General features: G+C 36.9%; 1 protein-coding gene across 1 annotated transcript in view; it reads right to left on the bottom strand.

Annotated features, from left to right (window-relative positions):
* The window catches only part of LOC149303034 (multiple C2 and transmembrane domain-containing protein 1-like), a 196,687-nt gene that overhangs the window by 67,033 nt on the left and 102,152 nt on the right, over positions 1–27,502 (bottom strand). The gene's annotated exons all lie outside the window — the stretch shown is intronic.

Genomic DNA, 27,502 nt, shown 5'->3' with positions numbered 1-27,502 from the left:
AAAGCCTCAATCAGGGGTCCCCTGAATACAGGGACACCTGAGCACTTTAAAAAGAATGATACGGGTGTACAGGAATCGATTTAGGGATAAAGACGTATTGTAGAGTGAAGAACACACCTGCAGCTTTTGTCTATAAAGCTGGTTTGAAAACAACACCAGTAAACTGCACTGAACTCTTCAGGATTTAGGGATGTGATATATTAGCTCTTTTTATGAAGAAAAAAGACTTTTAAAAACATATGAGAAAATATATCTCTTGAGTTAATGTATTTAGACCCACGTAGAAAGCTGACTGTAGAAAATATGTTTACTATAAAGTCAGTATTGTCTATTAAATGATCTAAAAACATCTTCTCCACTGTAAGCTCCCTGGCTGTGCAAAGACTTACTTACTTTTTTTACCAGAAAACGTTTATCATGATTTAAACAAATGGAAACTAAAGAGAATAAAAAAACTAAACCCATCAAGCCCAACAGCCCCAGTTATTTCAGTTTAGTATCCCATATAATCTAAAGATGGTCCTAATTTGGTACCCGTCCTAGGACTACATTGCTTCGAGATCAAAGTCATGCCTATGGTTATTCTAATTTGAAACGACCCAATCCCATTTTTTTATTGATTCATATGGCACCATCATATTCCCCAGTGCTGCACAATGGCACCCAATCTCTAGAGCAATGCTGATTGACAGCGACCAAGATACCTTGTGTTTTAGGTTAATAGTTTTATTGATAAACACTCGTTATTTAATGGATACCCAATTTCAAATACAAAGCTCTGCTTCATGTAATAAATACCTGTGTGCTAAATGCATTTGTTATTCTTGGGATTTTTATCAGATGAGACATCAATTCACATGGAAAAAAATGACTACACTGTTCTCTTTTTGCGTAACATAAATAGATTTTAATTGCCTTAAGGTACAATTTACTAACAAAATATTTTAGTTCCATGCTTCTCTTGTTTTATTGCAGACAGTGTGGCAAGATGCAGCTAAGTCCAGCAGGTGTTACCGCATAAACTAGGTTAAATGTCTTAAAGTAAAGGAACACAACCTGGGTTCTTACTTCTGTATCTTTATTATCCTTAAGACAGTGTATCAAAATACAAGTAAATAATCCCCTTGCAAAGCTGGCCAAGTAGACTAGACCATGTAAAACCATGAATGTACTCTTTTCAATGGCAAAGTGCAAGCCACTATCTTAACCAGTGGCTGCTAGAGTAGCAGGGATGAAATTTCAGGGTAACTGTGGATGACCTTTAGTTTTTTTGCCCAAGGTCACACATAACAAATTAAATCCTTTCCTGCCTCAGCAAACTTAATATACAGAGGGAACCCGATACACACACAAAAAAATATTTTTGTTCCTTTACGTGCTTGTTCATGGATGTCAGCAGGAATATACAACACGGTATGTCTTGATTTTGAGATAACCACATAAGACTCTTGTTACAGAGCCTTCAGTCATCTGAAACATGGAGTTATCTCACCACCAGGATTTTCAAGTTTCATCAAGATGTTATTATCTGCACACACAGAAAATGAACTAACAAAATAAATGGCACCTATGAGAACATATATTAACCCCTTAATGACAAAGTCCGTACATGTCCGGGCTGAAAATGCATTGTTTTCAATGGGTTTAGGGACCGCCCATTGTCCTTAAGGAGTTAATCATTAGAACATCCAAAATATACAAAACATTTAATGTAACGATTAATTAGTATAAAAGTTTGGTTTAACAAGAGGCTTTTGCTAAGATCACATGCTTTGTCTGTTTATAATGTAACCTTATGCTAACATGTAATGTATCATTTTTATGTATTTATTTCATATTAAAAACCATTAACAAAACACATTAACACTACGCTCTGTATTTTCCAGTTTAAAGATGGAGAGATCTACCAGTTATTCTCTACGTTTCTGAATAAACGTCAAGAATATAATTTTTTTTAGTGACATATGAATTCTCCAGTAACAATAACTACATTTCTATTCAAACCCTATGAACAGAAAAAAAGGATAAACATGACGTTTTAGTGGCATTTTTTGGGGGGGGGTTGGGGTGCAAGTCCTGGTGACAAGGCTCCAGATTTAAGTAACCTAATCTATTATAATTTAGAACGCCATATGTTTCACTGGGCTGGATAACCCAACTCGAATAGTCGACCTACCCATTAGCTGGCTAGATGTAGCACTTACAGTATATGTGAGTAATATTATGAACAAAACCACCACAGAGAATCACGTTAAATCTGCACTATAATTGTGTAGAATTAAATTATTTTTATATTATTATATATTATTATTAGTATTATTATCACTACTACACACGCATGAGCAATGTTTTCCACATGCTACTGGACATTTTACATGCATCCGATAATGCAGCCGACCTTGTATGCTAGAGTTCCATTATCTGTCCTGACTGTGAATTACATGCATCTTATTTGACTCAATATATTACTTTACAGATGTAGTTATGCGGCAGCAATGTGCTATCAGAATGTCCTTGAGATTACTATGATTCATGTATACATTAACCATTTGTCCTTTGTCACGTGAGCTGCAGTTTAACTGCGGGTTGGCTACGATGAGGTTAAAGTGCACTGCGGTCTGGTGGAAGCACCCCTGTCGAAACTCTCAGCGCCCCATAAACGAGTTTGTCAGCCTGTTCTAGTTTTAGCTGTGAGAAGGTCTCAAGTGTATTGTACTACATGGTTTCCCTACGCACTTCACCATGCTCATTATATGGGAATAAGTGCCTTGGAAGGCAATCCACTGCTGCTACATAAGTGTTCTTCCACAATTAAACTCCAATCAGCTTCAGTTAATTCAGTGGGGGATTAACATGCATTACATTACTTCACTTGTATTGTGCTCGAATGACTATACCGCGCAGAATTAGCAGGGTATAACTTAAAACATTTTGTGTTTTCTGTACAATATTGGTAAACGTAGCCGACTTGACTTATTATTGCCTTTATTTCTGCATTATACAACCCGGCATCCTAGAAATATCCGCTGTTTGTGTTTTAGAAATAGTAAGTCTTTATCAATAAAACTATTAACACAGTACATGAGATCTGTAATTTAATCTGAACAATATGGTTCTAAGCCCTTTAATGAACTGCTATGCAATTACCCTAACGACACTTTGATACAATTGTAACCCTGCTCATGGAAAGAGCATCACTGCCCTATTTGTTCCTTGATAAATTATATTTAACCCATGCAGTCATTAATGGGATGGTAAAAGGGTAATCAGCCCCAAACCCTCTGATAATGCGATTCACTGGTGCTAGCAATTCATACAAATGCAAGAATACAATAAGCATGGATAAAGTAAAAATAGTTTAGGTGTACTTTTTTGTTTAGGTGTACTTATTATTATACGAGTGCTATTTTGAGTTCAGTCTGTATGCATCCCTCTCCTTTAGGTGTCGGAGGGCTTTGAAGTGTGTTGATTATTGCGTCGGTCCTCAAAGTGTTAATAATGTTATCCCTGTAATCAGTCATTTCTGTTTTAGGACTTGAATTGTCTTTGCTTGGTCCTGAAAACACGTGTCTAATGTGCAGAAATGTCTGAACAATGATCCAGCCGTCCAACACTCAGACAGGTGCATGTGTGCTGATCACACTGATCGCTTTCTACAGCCATGAAACAGGATCCGAAACAAGAGGACGCCATTTCATTAGTCTACTGTTTCCGTTCAACATTTATCCAAAAAAAAAAACCAGTGACTGGTGTTGATCATCAAATCTCGCGAGGAAGATTTCGTTGAAATTAGCACAGGCAAACACCCCTAAGGAGATAACTGGAAGCCATGCTGAGAATTTGCCTCGGTACATGGAAATAAACATGAATTTTGCAGCACTCCAGACGCAGTAAAAGTCACTAGAAGTGCTGTCACATCAGGGGATAATCTATTTCAGCTAATTAGCACACAGTTGTACACAACATACGGGAAACTGTTCCATAAGTTGTTGCATTAGGGCTCAGGAGCACTAACACAAACAGGTATTAAGCAGAAGTGTGGCAACTGCAAAGTAGGTGTTAACGCAGCTACCAACAGGTATGTTCTATCACATCAGACGTTTATTTATGCGCTGCATCTATTCGGAAGACTCAGTTACTATCCTTAAAGTCAGCTGACCCCATAGGTTTTATTGTAATGACTTGCTAAATGGTTTTGATAACAGTCCTTATGAAAACCGTTACTTGTCAGGAGATACAAATATTCTGAACCAAATCACCTGTAGTCAAGCAGGGACTTAAATTGCTCAGATGTCATTAAATAAGAATATCAAGTACTTAGCTCTGGACTCCATTATGTTGCCTCCATGGAACAGGACAGACAGTATTTTGACCACAACAGGTTTCTTGGATCTGACAGGTAATCATACAGGTGTAAATATTTACTAAAACAGTCAACCTTGTTTTTCCTCATTGGGAACATTAGTGTTGTTAATTGGGGAAATCATCATGAAAACCCATGTTAGTCTACAGAATCTAATTTCCAAGATGGTGAGTATGTTCCATAGCATAACACAGGGACGGCCACAGGTATTTCAACAGAGCGATTATAAAACATAGTCTCAAATCAATTCTTGTAGAAATGGATAGTAGCCTTTGAGGAGTACGTTGAAGATCTCTGATTTGAGTCCCAATGCTAACTATGACATCCAGTAGAAGCATCTAAAGTCCCTATTATAGCAACATTGGCGTGTTGGTGACAAAGTAGACATGGCCGAATCCACGTTAATCTTTAGAGCAATTTTCATTTTTTTCCCCGCTGCAGTAATCATTTGCACAAGCCACAATAACCAAAAACCAATAAATGTTTCCACTCTTTTCTAAGAAAAAAACAACAGCAAAGAATTGTGAAAAGAAACATATATAACGTCCTTAGCCAAGGGACAACTGGCTTTGCAATAATTCATATTATGGGCAAAGTGCTGACAAAGAGATCTTATTTAATATATTGTGATCACAACTGTGGTTGCAGTAAGTCCTGCTGGATAGTTATCAAGCAATATCTAGCAGATCTTAACCCCCTGACAGATGACAGGAGGGAGAGGGATTACAATGCTTTCCCAGTTCCGACAAGTGACTCATTAGGAAGTAACCCTGGTAAGTTGACGAAATCTATAGAAATAAATGAAATCTAAATTTTAACATTGCTGATTATTCTGCAACCAAAATAAACTTGAATATAACATTCAAAAAGCTGTTAAGTAAGAAGCTGTCTGCATGCTTTGAACCATGATTGTTGTCAGGAAAACAGACACATGATATAATGATATAATGTAGCAGGTGGAGTTTCATGTATTATTGACAAATAATGTTTACTTTCCGACATCTAAATTTTCATAGTAGAATAAAGAGATTCGCAGTCTCGTACTGGGTTTAATGACCTTTCCAATGAAATGGCAAATTCATGTAATTCTGTGCAAATTGCCATGAGGTGTCCTACTAGTTATGTTCTGGTTACCACTGAACAGCATGATAGAGCTATATAAATCAATAAGAAATAATAATGCACCCTTTGGGATTACCTGTGATTTTTACCATTCTCTCCTGTTTGTGTAACTTTTTGGTTTTGTAAGGTTAGTTTTATTATTTCTATCTAGCGGTAACTCTCTTGCAACACAGCTGGCGTGGAGGGCACAGATACCGAACACTATTCTTTTCCTAACGTTTAACAATGTTCTAACAGCCAAAAAGAGATGAAGAAGAAGAAAAGACATCCTTGGTGACTGAGCCACTGTCCCCTCTGTCATTTTTTCATGTTGGAGCGCTGAGGATTGCATTCCTTGAAAAGTGAAATGTTATCCTGTGGCCTGATAATGACAAATCATTGGCTTTGTGCTCAGCAGTTGACTTTCATATCAAAGCCTGTTTCTCCATAGGAGAAGGAGAAAAGCTTTGCCAGGCAGGGGAATTTACATGGGCCGTGCCGTGTCCTTCTCAGAGGGAACTAAATGTGACCTTATTTTCAAAGGACATTACAAAAAGGCATTTGGCGGAAGTTACACTACTATAATATTTCTGTACTGTGTATATCAGTTCTATAAGGAAATCATACATACAAATATCGTGTACTTAAGTACTCAAGCCTAAATGGATACCAACCACACCTCTAGACTGTCCTTGTTGGCTCTAGACTGTCCTTGTTGGCTCTAGACTGTCCTTGTTGGCATGACTAGTCTGATATCATGATCCTCTGTAATGGACCAAAGGAGCTAAAATTTGAGATTCTCCTGAATGGGGAGTCACCGCAGGGCTGTCCATTCTCGGCTGAGATAGCCTCAACTTTTAGGTTTGTATATAACAAATAAGACAAGTTAGGGGGCAGTAATGTAAATGACCCTTCCTGTGATTAAGAGGAAATAAAAGCTAGCCTGTTCCCACCACTTAAACTGTGTTGGTTGATAATTATTTTCTTCAACGTTTGTTTTTTGGCTCCTGAGGGGTACACAGAAGACTGCTCATGGTTTTACAGACAACTGACTGAAAATAAATAAGGGCACAACGTACATAATTGCATCCTGTAAAAATATGTTTTCTCATCACTCCAACTTCTAAGGCTGCAAAAAGTTCAACAAATTGAAAGAGTAACTTCAATTATATATTTCAGACATATAAAGGTTGATTTTTCTAATATGCGTAAATCACTTTTTTTTTACTGTATTTGTACACATCATTACACATTGCAGGATTTCTGCTACGGTAATATCTTGGATTTGGAAAAGTAACAAACCCTGTTTTTAACTCATTGCAAATGTTCGGGAATATCGCAACTTTCAGGTTTTCGGGATAATTTCCCCAGTTCATGTGAAGAGGCACACATACCCTAGAAAAATGCAGCCTCAGCCATTTGGAAAACATTTTGACAAACTTGACCTACATGGAGCAGGAAACTGTATTTTATTAACATTATTTTAGGAAAAAAACATTCTTTCAGGCTGTCACACTTGCCCTAGTAGTACCAAAGGCAGGCATAGGTTTTACTAACCATCCTTCTCTCCAATTCCCTGAGCAACAGTAACAGCTGAATCACTCTGTATACGTTGTTAACTACTCTTTATATACCATGGAGAAAATGTGTAGCTTGTGCATTTCCAGAAAGAGTAACATAATGTTCAAAGTCAGTGACATATCCATATTTATCTATACTCTCTTTTTTGGTGGGTAGGAGTATTCTACAGCCCTAAATTAGCCTAATTCGTCCTATGATTGGGGTCTCTATTGAGCAGAACCTGCTGAGCAACAATTTCTGAAAAATGCAAAAATATGCCAAAAACCAAAGATATACCATTACTTTAAGGTCATTTATATTATCAAAGTGCGTTTAGACAGTAAGTAAGACATATATCTAGATTACTTGATCCTAGCTGGTCAGGTAGGGATAGATAAATACCATAGATAAATAACTACAAAGACAAATTTAGTATTCATAGACACACACATACACACAGGTAAGCAACTAGAACAAATATTTCGAAACAATGCAAGATTCTTGCTAATTAATAGAGGCAAAAGCTCACCATACTGTGCTGCTATCACACTCTGAACACTTGTTATAGAAACAATAAAAAGACTGTTTTATCTCACTCAAGAGTATGGCTCCCTTGTTGTCTCACTAGTTCACAAAACAACCGGTGTTGGAAGAATAGCCATCATTTTAGGGACAATGGCAGTCCCAGTCGGGCACTCAAGGATAATAGTTTTGTATCATTAACTTTGCTGCACTTCTAGACAAAAAAGAAATCTCAGATTCTATAAGCCTGTGTGAGCAGACTTTACAGCATGTCCTTTTATTTGAACATATTTACTGATATAATCAGGTTTAGTATGCCTGAGAGCAAGCACAAAATTACCCAACCTTTAATATTTTCAAAAACCATTTTTCTAGAAAGCATGCCAAGCTTGCTGTGTGCGAGGACACTGGAGTAATGAGATTTCCTTCTGAAGAATATAATTTCTCTAATTCCCTTTTTTTTTTTTTTTTTAAGTAAAAGGACTGAAGAATGATTGCATCAACCTCTATTCATTATACTGCAGTAAGAGTAAATTAGAATTGTATAAATTGTATGGAAATATTTATGTCAAAATAAGTGTTTTTCTCCAGAACTAATTATTTTACAAAATTTTGTATAACAAAATTTTGTATAACAAAATAAAGTTAATATTCTATATAAGAGAAAACTTTCTTTCCATATATCTATTTATCTAGAGGTTATTCTGACCCCTTGGGGCACACAGGAAAAGACGGAGACGCAAAATATTAATTTCAGCAACTCTGAGTAATACAATGTTGTGCCTACAGTTTGTAAAAAAACAAATCACATTTAAGAACAGATCCAAGTAGTAGTTCGTGAGATAAACAAGAATTTTCCCAAATTAGTGTACAGTGTTGCTTTTAAATTACAAACATGAAACCGTAAGAACTTAACTTAATACTACCATGACTTAGATACAACTTGTAATGAAATATAACAGTAGCCAGTTACACATATAGCTACATGATAGCTTTTCAAAATTAGAACACACACTAATAAGCTGAACATTTTTGTATTGCTTCCAAAACAAGCAAAAAGTAGCCAGCAGCCATTTCAAAAGTTATTCTATTTATGTAGATATCTTATTGTAGAAATAAGTTAACAGTGCCACATTTTGGATATAAGACAGACAGAAGGTAAGTTGTCTAACTATGCATTTTGCACTGGTGCCTTTTGGTTAAATTCTTTTATCGGCTTTTTTGTTTATTCCCCTTCATATTCTTTATAACAAGATTTCACTGGCTAGTAGAACTGATAGAGTTTAAGTGGATTATAATAGACGGAGATCCTTTAGCCAGATGAGTGCTGGAAATAGTTGGGGTAACCAGATGCTTTCATTTTAGGGGAGAGTCCCCATGCCCATCTAACATCTGCCCTCTGGAAATGCCCAATGGAGGCTCAAATTCTATTGTAGGTCTAATGTCTCCTGGTATGTAAATATTTAAAATGTTTTTATTATCAGTATATCAATATCCACTTATCGAGGTTACACAGACTTAAGTACATCATGATTTTAACACTTGGTTTTATAAACTCCAGTTTCAAATGTATTCACATTTCTTTTCAACAACAAAAAAACCCGAGTCAAATAAAGTTAGCAGTTAAAATCGATAATCTGCTCATTCCGGTTTCTGTACCTTACTTGACTACTAAAAATTCACTATTGGGGTCTAATTTAACTAACACTTTCCAGTTATCAATGCTAAATCTTGACAAACAACAATGCTTTAAACCAAAACATTTTTTTTCAATTCAGGATATGTCTTTGTAGAAATGTTTACAAATTGAATTAACAAAGTACAAAAAGACAGAAAAAAATAAAAACCTTAGAGAAATGAAGACGTGTAATTACTATATATGATTGTGGACCACAATAACGTCATAAACTTGCAGTAAATTGTTCTTGAACAGTCCTCACTATTTTTTGTTATTGATTATAGTATTGAAATAGGAAGGAAAACAGACTCTTAATTACACTTTCTGTGGGTCATAGGGAATAAGCCAACTAACGAGACATAAAATGTTAGCCTTAATTATACAGCTACAAATTTAAGATATGAGATGAAATGGTGCAGTCTCTGACATATTGAGAAGGTCTTCCTAAAGATGTATTTCCTTAAATAAACAGTCCTTCCGTCTAGCAGATGTGCATCATATGGAGTAAGACTGCTCTCTACAGTATAAATGTAGAAACACATTTATCTGGAACATCCAGTTTCACTATCCTATCTAGAAACTGTGCTCAATTGAAGAAATGTTCAAACCGGCTTCTTAGGTCACAAAATCATTAGAAGGTTACTTAGCTTGTATAGCTTATATATATACTTGCACATTTAATGTTCTTTTATATATACATTTAAACATATGCTGCTGAGCACAAGTTCATTATTTCTTTGATTTCCTCAATTGACATTGTTAACATTAACAATGGTCCCCCAATTATCTAAGGGTACTGGAGAATTATACATTTGTGAATAAAATTACATGCCAGTTGCTGTTTTTAAAATAAAAGTATTGAGAATAAGTTTTGCGCAATCCTGTTCTGGTTCAGTCTACGCACACAGCTCATTATATATGTAAAAATTCTCTGTGGGCAACCTGCCTTTTTAGAACAGCCCAGCTACATTAATCTGTTAATGTTCCCTATCACTTTTTTGTCATCATTTTCTCTCCATATTAGCTGGACTCCAATTCCCTTCCTACATCGACAAGATGGACATAAGCCAAGGACAGCAAGAGAAATATGTTTCCTGAGTGGACCCAATTTATGGTAAAGAGCAGGTGGAACTGTTGGGCAATAGTGAGTAGATACTAAAGGGCAGAGACTGGCAATATCTAGGCACAGCCTAATACCATTCCTCCAATCTGGTGAAAAAGACTCTGGTGCTGAAACAAAGACCTGTCACAGTGTGAGCTTTGTGGCAAAACCCATAATATGCTTGTGAGGAGCAAATAATAAACCAGTCAGGTGAACATCCTTAAGTCCTTGTTACAGATGCTGATGTGGCACTTAAGTACATGTACGCTAAAGAACAAAGAGGTACCTCCACCAATGGAGGGAAGGTTCTCCAGCTTTTAGGGCATTCTCCCATAGCAGACACACAAGGGTAACACATGCTATAGAATGAAAAAGTCAAGTGTTTGCTCCCAAAGCTTTTCTGTTCTAAATCCATATTCAATTGACACAAACTAAATACTTAGTTTCTATCTGCTAATGCCGCCCAGCTAATTTTCCATAATTAACAAACCTCTGAATCATATAGAGTTCGATTTAAATCTAGACCACTTGTTTTGCAACTTTAAAGAAGCAGGTCATACGCTTACTTTGGCTTTTTAATTGAGCCCTAGGTCAATATAATTATAGATGGGAAACTGTAATTTGTAATTCATATATCTGACGGTACTGCTATAATTTCAATACCTTCTATTTGCCCGTAGGCTAGTACTGGCAATTTTACTATCAGAGTTGTTTTTTTTTTGCGAGTCACTTCAACTATGGAGAAAATGAGATATTAAAAATATTAGATATTAAAAAACAAATCTTTGTTTTCTGAGAATAATGTTTCATAATAATTTCATAATAATTAAAAATCTCCGTGAACCCCTCGGGATTCAATGTTTCCCCTGACTTTAAAGGATAAGAAGGCTTGTCTCGCAGTTGGTGTTTCAAATGATCCCAAAGGTGTTAAATGAGGTTAAGTTCCTCCACACCAAACCCACGTTTATTGGGCAAAGTCATGCTGGAACAGGAAAAGGGTCTTCCTTAAACTGGTGCCACAAAGTTGGAAGCATACAGTTGTCTAAAGTGTCTTTGTATGCTGTACCATTAACATTACCCTTCATTGGAACAGTCCCAGACCATAATCCCTCCAAACTTTATAGTAGGCACTCAGGGCCGGCCCAAGGCAAAATGCCGCCTGGGGCGAATTTTAAAATGCCGCCCCCCTTATCTACCCTTCCTCTCCCTCCGTCCCTGCCGCCCCCCCCTTATCTACCCTTCCTCTCCCTCCGTCCTTGCCGCCCCCCCCCCTTCTTGTACTTACCTTTCAGCAGTCCTGCGGCGAGTCTCCCTGTTCGGTCTCGGTGCCGGCTTGTAATGCTGAGCGCCGGAAATCTTCCGACACTCAGCATTACAAGCCGGCACCGAGACCGAACAGGAAGACTCGCTGCAGAGGAGAGAGCGAGGGGCGCCGAGCGGGTTACCACAGCTTGGTAAGCGAAAACCACTCGCGCCCCTTTCTCTCTCTGTCGCTTTAAAAAAAAAAAAAGGGCTTGGGGCGGCGAAGTGCCGCCCCTTCAAAAGTGCCGCCCCTTCAAAAGTGCCGCCTGGAGCGGTTGCCCCACTTGGCTCCATTGTCGGGCCGGCCCTGTAGGCACTATGCATTCCAGTAAGTAGCATTCTCCTGAGATTTGCCAAACCCAGATTTATCAGACTTCACACCCACAAGAGTCAGATGCCTTACAAGATGGTTGATCTTCAAAGTATACACACAGAGTATACACGGCAGTCAAGTGAGTGCGCTGTTTACAGTGTATGCTTATTCTATTAATACTTTGATCATGACCATGGGGGAAGTCTGTTTCTTATGAAAATCCTTATTTTATTGAGAGAGTTGATGGGTATAATGGCTATTCCATTTGGACCTAATTCCATGTGTTACTCCTAGATGCTTCAACATCACAATAATAACACTTACAGTGGACCTGGGCAGATCTAGCAGGGTCGAATATTAATGATCTGACTCGTGGTAAAGGTGGCATCCTAGGACAGTGCCATGTTTAAAGTCATTGAGCTCTTCTACTGCCAATGTTTGTCTATGGAGACGGCTGCCTGCGTGGTTAATTTTTACACCTGTTAGCAATGGGTATGGCTTAAACACCTAATCTCAATGATTGGGAGGGGTGACCACATTTAGTCATTTAGTCATTTAGTATAATTAAACTTTAGACATATGAGGGTTTCAGGGAACAATTAGAAACTAGGGGCAGATGTCCCAACAAAGGCACTGTTCCATGAGAACAGGGAGATTTCTTCACCCCAATCTCAGGGATCCTAGATTAATACATGTAATTGTAACAATAAGTTTTGATCCACCAAAGTGGGTTGAAGACATTGGAGGCAGAATCCATCTTTTTTATGACTCTTTTTTTGGACATAAGGCTGTAGTTTCTAGGTGTATCAGAGCGACTAAGCTAAGGACACCTACTACACGTTCTCTACTTCCTACGGCGGCACATTTGCATTGTAGCACTTACACAGGCTATAGTTGAATGTCTGAATACCTGACTTTTGAGTGTCGCCTGACTGGAAACTGATCAGATATGCTAGTTAGACTGTCTTATGCCATTTACACTACTTTCTTGAGGGAAATATATAAAATAATAATAGTCAACTAATTAATTGAAATACTGTACCTCTTGTATAATATAATAATACATTGTATTCCATTGTACAGCTCTGTGGAATATAATGCCACTATGTAAAACATTTACCGTATATTCCGGCGTATAAGACGACTGGGCGTATAAGACGACCCCCAACTTTTCCAGTTCAAATATAGAGTTTGGACTATACTCGCCGTATAACACTACCCCTCTACCCAGCGTACAACAACCAGCCAATCACGGCAAGCGATGTACCATACCGGTGATTGGCTGGTTGTTATACAGACATATACATACATACACTGCCCTTACACACACACACACATATATATATATATATCTACACATACTAACATACGCCTGTCAATACATACACATTTATACACTGCCCTCACCACACACCCCTGCCTTTACACACACACGTATATACATATGTATATATATACATACAGACACACACACATGTGTATATATATACACACACACACACATATGTGTATATATATATATACATACATACACACACACATGTATATATATATACACACACACACACACACATGTATACATATATATATATATATATATATATATATATATATACACACACACACACATGTATATACCGTATACATATATACACACATGTATGTATGTATGTATATATATATATATATATATATATATATACACCAGCTTACAAACACACAAACACACTGACCATCTCACACCAACATACATACACTGCACTCACACCCCTTTCTCCCCATCTCTTTCTCTTACCTCATCTTCTATCTTCTTTCTTCCATCCAGTTGTGGGAGCGCGAGGTCTGTCATGTCAGACCTCTGTTTACTGCTCCCTCATGCCTACGCGCCGGCAATTGATGCCGAGCGCCCGGACATGACGTCATCACCGCGCTCGGCATCAATAGTCGGCGCGTAGTGATTAGGGAGCAGGGAAGCCGAGGTCTGAAGTGCCAGACCTCGAGCTCCCTAATGTCGGGCTACTTAGAGGGAGGTCGTGATCTCCCTAACCAGCCCTGCTGATCAGGGCTAGTTGGGGAGATCACGATCTTGCACCTACCTCCGTGTGGCCCTGAAGACCGGCCCAGGGGAGGCGGCTTCTCCACTCGCCCCTCCCTAGAGATTTGTGGCTTCGTGGGACTCTCCGGCTGGGTAAGTAGTCGGTACTCGGTTAGTACCCGGCGTATAAGACGACCCCCGACTTTTAAGAAGATTTTCTGGGGTTAAAAAGTCGTCTTATACGCCGGAATATACGGTAATAATAATAATAATAATAATAATATATAATAATAATAAAACAAAAAAACAAACAAATGATCTCACACCTAGCCCCTAAAATGAGGTAATCATCAAGCCTCCATATATCTGAATGTTCCTAACATATACTTTGATTTCATCTGTGTTAGATTTGGCTCTGTTATGCACCATGGAGGCATAATACTTTGTAAGGATTAAAGAAGAGAAAAAAAAACTGATCGTAAAAGGCAATTGTTCTTTCAGTTAGACGTCTAGAACTACTTAGCTCTGAATAATCATATATTCCAAAACCATGGAATAACACTTGTAATATTGTTTACATTCAGACCAGACATGGATTTTGCTTGTAAGTGACTTATACCCTTTGTATAAAATTACAGATCTGAATTATGCATTTCTCAGGACATATTAAATTTCTTCCTCTTTATATTATTCTAGATGGACCAAGATTATAACTGCATAATACTTCCCTCTAGCAGAGGTAAATGCAATAAAACCATGTTTAACAATCTCTCCGATGCTTAAAATAAGCTTTACACGCATGCTTCATAAGAAAATGACAAACAAGAACTGCCTTCACAGAAAATAAATAAATAAAATTACCCTATAATATAATAATATTAATAAAAAAAAGTCCCTTGTCGCTGATATCTTTCAGTATTTAGAAACACTCCAAAGAGGCGCTAACAAAATATGAATCACAAATTATCAATTATGAAAAATAATCTGTCTTGTGATGCAGCTGTAATGTGAAAAGATGGATTACTTGCCATGAACTAATAACACCATAGTTTGCGAAGTCCGTATTTGTGTTTGTCTTATATTAGGTAACTTCAAATTATTTTTTGAAACCACATTAGTTACAAAACAGATGCGTTTGGCAGGTGTACAATCCGGTCGGGTAAAATATAATATTGCATGCCAAAAGCAGCAGGTTCATTCAAGCAACAAATCTAATAATCTCAGGAGCGATGCCGACGCTGTAAATTCAAACTGGAAGCTTGTTATAAACAAAACGAAAATGCAAATCTACAGACCATCTAAACAGTGTGAGTATATCTCTTAAATGTTTCATATTAATGTGAGATCTGCCCCTTATATACACTAAATGAATTTACGTAATTGCATTTACATACTGAATTAGGGAATGTATATGTATTAAAATCCACTTTAGCTTCCTTTTGCCAGGAGCAGCATGATTATTCCTGCCTGTTAAATTATCTCTGCTCGGGCGTTGAGTTGCTGACTGTTGCTGATTGGTTCAGACGGCCTTTATAAGGGCAGGTCATAGAGAAGGGAGATAATCATACCTACCGGAGCCGAAGCCTTCCCTTGCGGGAGGTGGTCAGTACCGCACACTGACATCAGCAGGCGGTCCCGCTGACATTGGTGGGCGTCCCCCTGAAGTTGGGGGGGTTCCTGCTGACGTCGGCGGCGTTCCCACTGACATCGGGGGAGTTCCCGCTGATGTCGGGAAACACCCCTATTTAAAGGAAAAAATGGGCGGGGAGCAATGAGTGTCAAGACCCTGCTCCCGCGACCCGGAGAATTTGGGTCTTGACCCAGATAACCAGAGGAGCAGCGCTCACCCGGCAATCTCCGGGTCAAGCCCGGAGAGTTCCCAGGTTTGGAGATAATACTGCCTCTGCCACAGTCTGCCCCTGATCTAGGATTCCAGTATGTGAACTAAATATCTCCAAAACAATTATACTGATTAGCAAGAAAAAACACAAGCAATAGGTAATTTCAACACATTCATTTACCTACGTAAAAACCTATGATGATCTCATCGTTAATTGTCTGAGCAAGTATGTGAAAGGGTATAACAGATATATTACAGAAAAAAAATAAAGTTTAGAGTCGTGGAACCGATTGACACAGTAAACTTTTCCTCATCAACATTTTTTCAAACAATTTGAACTAAAAAGTGAATTTAAATTATACAATGTTTTTCAGTCTTAGAATTCAAACATAGATTAAAGACTGAAACATTTTTCCTTATTTTTTTCTTAAGGGTAGTACTTTCTTAAATATATACTTTTAGCTCTTGGAGCATGAGAATTTTAGGGTTTTGCCCTTCATAATACATAGAAACTCAAGTACACTGACGTGTTCAACACTCCTTCGAACTCCTTATGTAGCCAACTCTTAGCTTTTGTATTTAGGTTTTATCTGGTTATAGGTTATATTTAACACACCCAAAATCTAATAAAAAAGGTCAGGAGTTTTATAATTTTGAAAACACATTCTTGGCAAGCAGGCACCTGACCTCCCCTCTCTCATATTGTATTTTATAAGATCTTTGTAATCTAATTTATAATTGATGCAGTAATTGGGCCATATTTTATCACCCCAGAAACCCTAAACCTGTTAGGTTCCATTTATTGTTTTTAATATATCTTAAAAAAAGCACAACAACAAAAAAATTGCCAGTTATTAACAAAAAGGTTATTTTCATACGAAAACTCAATTTTACGTGGTGTGAACTTTAAAGCTAAATACAAGCTAAATCCATCAATGGGATTGGGGCAAGTTTCGGTTTCCAAAAGAATATTTTCAGAAACAGAACGTTAAAGAAAGTTAAGAATCTGAACTTTCAGCAGACCAAGGATTTCACGAGCAAGTGCCTTCATCATGTGTAGGCAATCTCCCTCTTATCAAGGCTACCTTTTACCTAAAATGCTGAACAGGTGTTTGGAGCAGAGTCTATAACCAAAATATTTCCCCTTATAACCTGTGCGTCCGATAAGACGTCTTTCGGAAATATAGTGGTTACACATTCCTGTTATACCTTTAACAAACTACTATTTGATTTCGGTCATGCTGCACAATGCCGACTCTATTTGTACCTATGCTGTACTAAATTACAGATAAGGTTACAGCAAATTTGTTTTCTCAAAAAATCAGTGAGGCCTAATATCCCCAGAGTAATAACAGCCTTGTCTTTCATTTAGAACTAGCACCGGCGTCATTTTCCATCAAACAAAGTCGACTTCCTGTTACAATGAAGCTGTTCTTAAAATTCTGAATGGGATATGGCTCAATTTGCAGGTGTTCAGGTAGAAAGGTAAAAGGGCATTTGACCCCTGTCGGGCAATTGTTACATTGGAATGTAACATAAGAAAGTTACCGGGATCATTCGCTGGACGAACTAAAGAGTTTTCAGCTCAGTGTTACCAAAGTCAGATCAGATGAATGCATACTAATGAAGATGAAGATGGTGATACCAGTGAAGTTAGTGATACCAATGGACAAATCCAAAAATGAGTATTGTTGTTCAGCAGCTATACTATTATAAAATAATAATTTAAGATTGTACAATATTTTTCTTATAAATAGGATAATATTTGTACACTGAATTATTTTCCTGATTGCGTCAAAATTAAAAGATTTAGATCTTGATTTATAAATCAAATGATGTATCCCTTAAATGGCCTTTCAATTATAAAAAATAATCAATTATAATCTTTTTTTTTTTTTTTTTTAAAGCAAATGATTGTTAAAACAAGGTATAGAGCATCTTAATGTTCTATTAATGTTACTTTTTGAGGTGGCAGGGCTCTATGATAAAGCATTAGATCTTTTTTCAACAAGATCTAAGTAAGATAATAAAGAATAATATTTTTTTATGTTTTTCTAAAAACGAATCAATGAAGATACGCTTCAATAAATTATTCCTTGGTAGATACAAACACAATATACAAAAGAATAGGCAAACAGTAAAAATAATTATTCTGCATAGCCTTTATTATAGGTCAGCGGCTGAACCATGCTCACACTGGAGGCGTTCATAGTCACTTGTTATTTTATTCCTATAAATTAGTCTGCAATAAAACACAGCAAGCATTTCAAGGCGCTTGTTAATAGTCAAGACAGCAAATTAAGCCTGAAATGAAGGTAAGTTGCAATAACAATTAACAAGAAATAAAGAGATGTGGAGTATTAACGGTAACTTTTTAAAATGAGACCCAAGAGTTTGCAAAAAACGTCTTAACATGTCTATGCTGTAGTAATGATTTTTTCAAAACTTAATATTTTAATCATAAAATACTAAACTATACACGATCGGGAAAAAAGGTAAATAAAAAATGACTTCTTTGTTCCTAGCCGCAATATAATTTAATTGATCCTACCTAATAACAAACAGTTAGTATGCTTGCTATTTTATCGATCATGGTTAATATTTTTTTGCTTTTTTTTTCTGTGATACTCCAGTATTAGCATTACAGAAACTAAATTAGTTTCAAAAGAGAGGAGAAGCAAATGCATTAGGGAATTGTTGTTAATATAGCTTGATAATCTTAATAATCATATCTAGGAAATTACATTGTATTTCACACAATAATACTTTGACACTTTTATTAGCAAAAATTCCCCGGGCTAACAACGGTGCGTAAGGGAAGTGTTAATTAAGAGAGGAGCAAATATTAAAAATGCCTACTTACAAATTCTTCAATCATCCTAACAAGGTGTACTGCAGTTAAGACAGTTAAATGTATTCCTCACTGGCCTAAGAAAGTCAAAAACAATATAATGTCCCAATGTTTGATTGCAAAAATAAATTATATAGTGTGTTATTTTATTCAGCCAAGTTGTTGAGCGCTCTTCTTAAATTAGGCTGACAATGACTACTATAAATGTAATTGGCATTCTGTAAAACACCAACCACTCCTGCATTTAGAAAGTATGATTAGAAATCAGAGTTTGCACCAAACAAAAAAATAACAAAATAAGTTACCAGCACTGGAAATGCAAGAAAAATGAATAAATAAAGTATATATACACTACAGTTCAAAAGTTTAGGGTCACAAATGATCCCATCCACTTCCAACAATGGCTCTGCCCACTTCCAGGGTAAGCCACAAACTGTCTCTTGCCATATAACACTAACACAGGTGCCCCAATTTGGACACCTTGGGGGATGTGGGTATACACTTTCGACAGCTTCCATTGTTTTACCAGGGTGAGTACCCATTGACTTCAATAAAGATTCAGTGGAGCTACTAATGTTTTTTTCATTGACTGTGTTGAGATGCCCAAAGATGAGAGGCCTTGGGAATCCTGGACTCTGAGTTGGCCTGAAATTATCATAATGTTTACCTGAAGTGACAATACTTACCATTCCATTATCAACACTTGGATTCACCTAGCCATTAAGAAATGTAACACCAACCTCTACATACTGTACTTACAATGCCACACTACCCCCACCCACCCTCTGCTTGGAGAATGTTGACAATTAATGCTGGATAAGAGTTGCTCCCTAAGCTTAAAGGTGACCACCTATTTTAAAATGTCCAGGAGGGGCTAAAACAACTCCAACAGAGTTGTGGGATTCTACTTAAGAGCAAAGTTAAAGCTTTAGACTCTCCGAAGCGACGATTCAGCGTAGGGCAAGTTATTTAAGCTTTGTGTATTCTCAGCTAAACCAGTATCACCCTCTTTGTACACATTCTTTAGCCTTCCTTAGAAAGTTCACCTGAAGCAATGTATAACTGCGGGCAAGGCATTATTGTAAAAACTTACTGGGCTCTTTCTTTGTGGAGCTTATTATGACCTGACCTTAATAAGTGAGAGAAGCTCCTGTCTTCTGTTAAGTCTGCTTGCTGATATGAGGTATCAAGTAGCACCTGTCATTGTAACCAATTTGTGTTAATAAGTGTAAATCATTACATACATTGTGAATAATAAGCAAAAGCAATGGGGTAAAAAATAAGGCTTTTTTTTGAAGCAGCTAGAAATAATGTCGAGTTTCTGACAGCTAAATATCAGTAGATAATGAACCAGTTACCATAAACATAGAATGTTATAGATAGTAGCATTTTATTATTTTATTAAAACTTTCCATTTAAGGTACAATGACCAACACATAGAGAAAGAGGCATTGATAAACACGTGTTTTTTTGTTTTTTTTTAAAGATGCTGTTCCGATTAGACTAATCAATAACTGTATCAGTATATTAAGCATATGAACACAAGAAGATCTTTCATTTAAAAAAAAAAAAATCACATAAAATAACAAAAAGTTTAAAAAGCGTCTATCGCAACAACCTATTAATGGCTGGTTTTATGTCACATGATAATTATGTGTCCCTGTAAAAAATTATAGCTATTCCAGGCTAAATTTTACTTGAATAAATAATTTCTTAAACAATAACTGAGCAGTACTAGGAATGATATTACCAAGTCTGTGTTTAGTTGCAAACGTGTTAAATGCAGCAGAGTTTGTAGAACCCCAGCTTTAATGCACTGTTGATCATTTATTTTAAAAGGTAATCATTCTCTGTTTTGTACCTAGAGAATAGATTAATATTTTATTGGAAACATATAAGGAAATACAGAACCTAGCATTACAGAAAATGTAATGTTACAAAGTTTAGTCTCAATATATGTCATTTAAGAGGTAGTTTAGTATTTGTTATTTTTCTATTTTTTTTTATAAATTAAATTTATAATAATATAAAATAAATCTCAGTAAATGTAAGGTATTTTAACTCTGCTCATTCTCCTCTTATAGCAATTGCCCTTAATCTTACAGTTTGAGTAAGAAGCTGTGGTGTATGGAGCCCTCTAGTGATTCTGGTGATGGCAATAATTGCACACTTCTTCATATTGATTTCTGCCTAGCTCCAGGCATTTAGCTATGAACGAGTCACTCAAAAATAATAATTTCTCAGTCAATCAAGGGATCACACAAGACATATGTAAGTGCATATATAATGTCATTAGTCTTCAGATATAACCATTCAGGAAAATACGCTATATGCTCAATGATCCTAAAGAGCTTTTTTTTTCCTGATCACCTTATTCAGAGAGTGTTTCTCTGCGAGTTAAAGGAAAATGCTCATTAACATATAAATAAGGAACAGACTGGCAAAAAAATGGCCTTCAGGTGCTTCATATTAAGAAAACAAAAAACATTTCTTCTTATTTATATATTAGGTTTGCCACAATTTTCAAATAGGATTGTAATATCATACCCTAATTTACTTTGTGCTACATCAATCTGGATATAATCCACTTTAATTATTCCATTCATAAGTGGAATGTTACATTGATGAATGAAAACAATGGCTAAATTAACGCTGTCAGTCTTTTAGACTCGATGCATTTTAAATATACTCCCAGGCTCCTTTCAGATTATTTTATTGCAGCCACTTAGAAGAGATAATCCAATTCTCCTTAGTGTTTAACATAAGAACACATTTTATTTAAACATTAATTAATTCATAATCTTCTTCTTCATAAGTAACATACCGTAATACCATTTTTTAAAATACTAATAACGATAAAAATGAAAGTATCTCCACACAGTAGCTCATCAAACATGGTAAGCAAATTCTTTCCTTATAGAAACCTTGCCTTGCCAGGACTAAAATATATTCCTCTTGAAGAAGGGATTTCAGCTACAACTTGCAAGTAGCATGCTCTCAAGTATGGTCAATGTGACTGATGTTTGAACGTTATGGCTATTTTGTTACTAGAATGACATAGTTGGAGCCTCAGCTACCAGCAGATCACTCAGTTTGGACGATGGATTGGCTTCACTTCAAAGTGATAAGTTCCACTAGGCAAGAGAAGCAGCTACCTGAGGTGCAACAAGGTGAGGGGCACACTTGAGCCACCTGGCAGAAATACCACATGCTTCTCTTCATCTTGAAGCCGAGGTGACATCAGCACCGGGCACAACCTCTGACTTTGCCCCAGGTGCCAAGATCTTCTTCAGATCATGAGATTCAAGGGATAAAAGGTTTAAAGGATATTTTGCAAGACGCATATAGGTAAACACAACATTTAACATTTCTATAGCCAAGCTGCAAAGTTAGCCAAATAGTAGTCTTACTGGATTGATACAATCCACTATTTCATTACACAAGAGTTCATCTTGCCTTTGAGGCTAAATGGCTGTGAATACTTTTAGCCACCCATTTAAAATGGAAAGGGTGGCTTCTAATTCATTTCAGATGATTTGAGTTCTTCACGTTTGTATGGAAATAAATATACAATAAGCTGAATTAGTATAAAACATTCGGTTTCATTTCTTCATTTCATTCTTTCTGTATTTAAGTAATTTTAAGACTAATTTTGATTATGTCCTAAAGAAACAGAATGGTCATTAACATTCCTATTACATTCCACACACACCATACAGGTGAAGAGGTCATACAGTGGTTGTTGGTAAATGAGACTATATGACCTATTTAAGGTCAAAATTGACTAATATATGTATTCCCTGAGAGATGGGCAAATCAAAGGAAAGCACCTATCATCATGCAAATTATACATCTGTTGGATGACAGTTCAACATTCTAACAGGAGGAAATGAAAACCACTTCTGCTTCTGTGGCCCCAGTGACACCACCACAAGGCATTATCTTTTTGCGTAAATCTACTAAAGTAGATCTGTCGCCATTCTCAGATCTTGTATTTTATCATTCTATATGCTAAATAAATCCATGTAATGCAGTTAACAGAATAAAATGTGTATAATACTCCTTATGTGTATACCATGGGAAAAGTATAATTTCTTGTTCTCAGGATCTTCATGGTTACCCCCATCACCTCAATCATGCTGATTGTTGTTGATTGGTTTGGGCATGGAGATGGAGGCAACCTCGGGGCAAGAAATGAATCAACTAATGGTTGCCACAGGCCTCTACCCTTTTCAGCTTTTACAATGCTAACGTTTAAGCTCTTCACAAGAATGAGTGGACCTTCCTGAATGTGGAAAGTATAGAACTACACTCAGGTGCATGAATGTACATATATTCAGATTCATAAAATTCACAAATATATATGTTCTTGTTTCAAAAAAGATTGTAAAAAAAATATAAAAATGCATATTTTAACCCTTCAAGTGCTGGAATGGTGTATTACTAGTGTTCTGCTTGCCTTTTCGGCTACTTGAGAACACCAATCTCTCCTCCAGCTTCTGAACGTGGACCAAGTTGTCACAACACAGAAAGTAAAAAAAAAATCAAAGTTGTTTCTAGATTTCCTTAATAAAGGGGGGAAATGCCAGCCAAGTCTCTAATTGTCATAGGGATAGCAATGGTGCTTTATAACAGCAATTTAGGAATATCAAAGTTAGTTAGATTAGTCTCCACCTTTCATATTTCATGTTCAATGTTCCTCTAAGTAAAACCTTTCCTCATTCGGTTATGAGCTCTACGTAAAAGGCAAGGGCACAGTTTTTTTGATAATGCACATCTTAAACTTTTCATTAAACAACCACATTTAAATTCTACCTTTTTGTGCACTCTGACATTTTTGTCTGGCATTTTCATTAATTTTGCGACATACATAAATGTAGCTGAAATGTTAACTGATCAATACTTTGTCTCTCTCATGTAGCACTAGAGCACCGTTCCCAAAGGAACACACAGCAGTACAGAAATTAAATGTGTAAAATATCAAATGTTAATGTTAAACACAGCAGCACTTATAGCGACTGAAAAGGCTAAAACAATTCAAAATGGACAGATGGTACCACAAATTATCTACAATCACTTTTAAAGATTAAAGTTTGTCCTGTAGAATAATTCACTGGCGCACGCTTAAGTGTGTCCTTTTACTGATGGCTGGTTGTCCAATTATTTTTTGCACTCGTTACAGTGAGAAATGAAAGCAATGAAGAAAAGGGAAAAGAGCAAAGAAATGAGGGACACCACATTTTGTCTAATTTTACATTTGTTGATATCTACAGTAGTCTGCGTGACATATAAAGAAAAAAGGTAATACATATATATTTTTTAGATGAAGGGCAATTGCCAAGTGCCCCATAGCACCCGCTAAAACATACCGACCCTTTACATGGGCACCAGTATGGAATATGTATGCTACATATGTTATAGGGGTCCATCCTAAACTGAGCATTTTGGTCAAAATCCGGAGACCATAACTCTGTCCATGGGTAGCTGGATAGTAAAATCTGACACCAGGGTTTGATCGGTGTATATCTAATAGACTAGGTGGTGCTTGCATAGGGCAAGGACGAGTTTTACAAATGACTTCTAATATTCAGGCAGGAAAGCAAATGACATTGGCCCTTATGAAGGAATAAAGAGAAGGCTGATACACGGCACTGTACAATGGGTAAATAGGGCATAGCAAGTGGTGCACACATAATTTCGATTTACCGAAACAAAAGATGAGGAGGGCACTGTTCAAAGGAGCTTACAATCTAATATCCTGGCAAGATGACAAATCATGATGTTGACGAAAAAAGGGAATAAGAAGGGACTGACAAATTTCTGCCTTAAGAGGACGCTTTCAAAGGACGCATACTAGCAGTGGCGACTCTAGAAACAATATATAGGGGGGGCACACAAGATACCACAGTCAAACTGGGGGGCATTCATAATTTCCAAAAGTAATGTGCTATGGAATTATACTTTTGTTATTGGGCTAAAATAATACTTGATCATTCAACATGGGAAGCCTGAAGCCACAATTGAGTGCGACTAATCCTTGAAATAAATATTATAACACAATAAATAACTTTTCCACTAAATGATTTCAGGGCCTTGAACGTTTTGTCCCCTGAAGTCACTACAAATTTAGGAGGGCATTTTATCTCTGGATAAATATAAATTAAATAATTCCTACTGTAAGTTAAGTGCCAGGAAACAGATGACCAAACACACACACCAACACAGGCTCTGTCACACCAACACCCAGACACACACACCAGGACAGGCTCTGCCACACATACATTTACACACATCAGGACAGGCTCTGCCACACTGACAACCAAACACACACACCAGGACAGGCTCTGCCACACCAACACCCGAACAGACACCAGGACAGGCTCTGCCACACCAACACCTATACACACATACCCGAGGACAGGCTCTGCTACACTGATAACCAAAAACACACAAACAGCAGGACACAATCTGCATCACAGACTTTTACATCAGGATGGATTTTTCACACTGCATTGTCGTTTATACCCCCTTAGTGTTTTTGCCCCTTGTGTATTGATGCCCCTGCTGCCCATATATATTAACATTATACCCAGTTGCCGATAGAAGGTATAGAGCAACACATTAACACACAAACCAAGCTTTGCATGTATAGATCAACTGAAATTCACTTGTGATCTCAGCACTGAAGGTATATATCAAATAAACAGAATCAGACATACAAATCCTGTATTTGCAGGTATACAATAGTATATGAAACGTAGCATTGCAGGTATAGATCAAATAAATACATGGAAACAGCATTGCAGGTATTAATCAACTGAATAAGACATACAAATACTGTATTTACAGGTATACATAAATAATGTATGGAAATATATAGATATGGATCTACAGAATAACACAAAAACCCAGCTTTGCAGGTATAGATCAATTGGAATTCACATAAAAACACGTCATTAAAAGGTATATTTAAAACCCCCTAAATTACAGGCATAGATCACAGGTTGCACACCCCAAAGCCAGCCCTGGCGTCCACACTGCCCACACAGCAATCACACTCCTATCATACCCAGGCAACCAGTAAATGCTGGAACCTAGGCATGATGGGACTTTGATTGCTGTTAGCAATCACACTCCTATCATGCCAAGTCAGCCAGTACATGCTGGTACAGGGTGGCTGTAAGTGATGTGAAGACCCCATACTGCTGGCAGCATCAATACACAAGGGGGGCAAGCTAGCTAGGTTTCAGCATGTACTGGCTGACTTGGCATGGTAGGAGTGTGATTGCTAACAGCAATCACAGTCCCATCATGCCTAGGTTCCAGCACTTACACATCCATGCTATCACACACACACTCATTCATTCATATACTCAGGATAAGGATTAACCCTTGCCCCCCTGTAGCGACGCCACTGCATACTAGATTTTAGTGAGTATCTTCCAGCCTACAAAAATAAAATCCTTTGCCTTATTTTTGTTTTACGGTTTTGTATTATTTAACGTCACGTGGGTTGATGAGAAAAAAAAGCACAAATCCAACAGCAGCGAACATTTTAGGGTTAAACAAGGGTTAACCTCCAGAGGGTCCTAATCACTTGCTTAGCACTGTATAGCTCCGTCTACAGACAAAGGTGAATTGCGCATACTCACTGCACGGTTGCAATGCATAAAATATATTACATAAATTATACACTCCATTTTCTCATTAAAACTAAGTCTCGTATATTTTTTTCAGTGCATACCCAGAGATGACCTTTACCTGCTGCCAGTGAGGACCTGGCATAAGGTATATTATACGCATATGGCACTGGTGCTCAATTTCTTCAAATTAATTATGATTCTAACAATGTTCCAAGTGAAGGGAAGCCCCATCAGGCATATAGAGATTAAACTTCATTTTTTCAAATACCAAACCAAACCATATTACCTTAAAATGTCCTTGCAAACTAGAGAGACGACATACATTAAAGCAACAGTCACCTCCTAAATACAGAAAATAAAAAGAGCCATTTGGCAGTCTGTTCTCTTTTTCAATTATTCATACAAACGATAGATTAAATGTGAAGTATGTAATACTCGATTAAATAAGGATGCTGATTTATGCTACATTTTAACAAACTGTTTAAACTTTTCCTTTTTCCTTTTAGGGCTTTGCAACTTTTTAGGGCAATAAAAATGGCTTCTGTAATTTCATTTGACCTTAAGAAATGACATCTATAAAAATTTCAACTTCATAACACATATATCATGGAATGCCTACCAAATATCCCCTCTTCTAAACAGTAATAATGTGGATTTTTACTGTGCTTATCATAATACATAAATGTAAAGAATAGGAAGATCATATAGCTGCTTTTGGAGAATCTTAAAGGGAAATGGCTCTAACAATCACAGGGCAACCATATTTTCTATTTACCTGTCTAAATAGCATACTAAAACTGTAAAAGAAAAGAATGCCATGTTGTGCATATGTATTAGATACCCTCAAAGGGTCTGTTTCCACATGCATTACACGGGGGGTGTGAAACCTTTGGTTAAGATTAAGTAGTGATATACAGAAACATAGAATTGACAGAAGATAAGAACCATTCAGTCCATCAAGTTTGAGTCTTAATAGCAGGGAAAAATGGTCAAATTGCAATCAATCGTTGGTCTCTTCTTACATTCAGGTTAGCTATGTGTCTATCCCATGCGCGTATAAATTCCCTTACTGTATTGACCTCTACCACATCCGCTGGGAGGTTGTTACACTTATCCACTGCCCTCTTGGTAAAGTAATATATGGAGTTTACTTCTAGTATAGTATGCAAAGTGCAGTAAAGGAACACTAGAA

This window comes from Sceloporus occidentalis, unplaced genomic scaffold (assembly GCF_023333645.1).
Source record: "Sceloporus occidentalis isolate IW3139 unplaced genomic scaffold, rSceOcc1.0.p SCAF_16, whole genome shotgun sequence".
In the NCBI taxonomy this organism is placed as follows: domain Eukaryota; kingdom Metazoa; phylum Chordata; class Lepidosauria; order Squamata; family Phrynosomatidae; genus Sceloporus; species Sceloporus occidentalis.
Note: the sequence above shows the minus strand (reverse complement) of the source record. Positions and strands in the feature narration are given on the sequence as shown.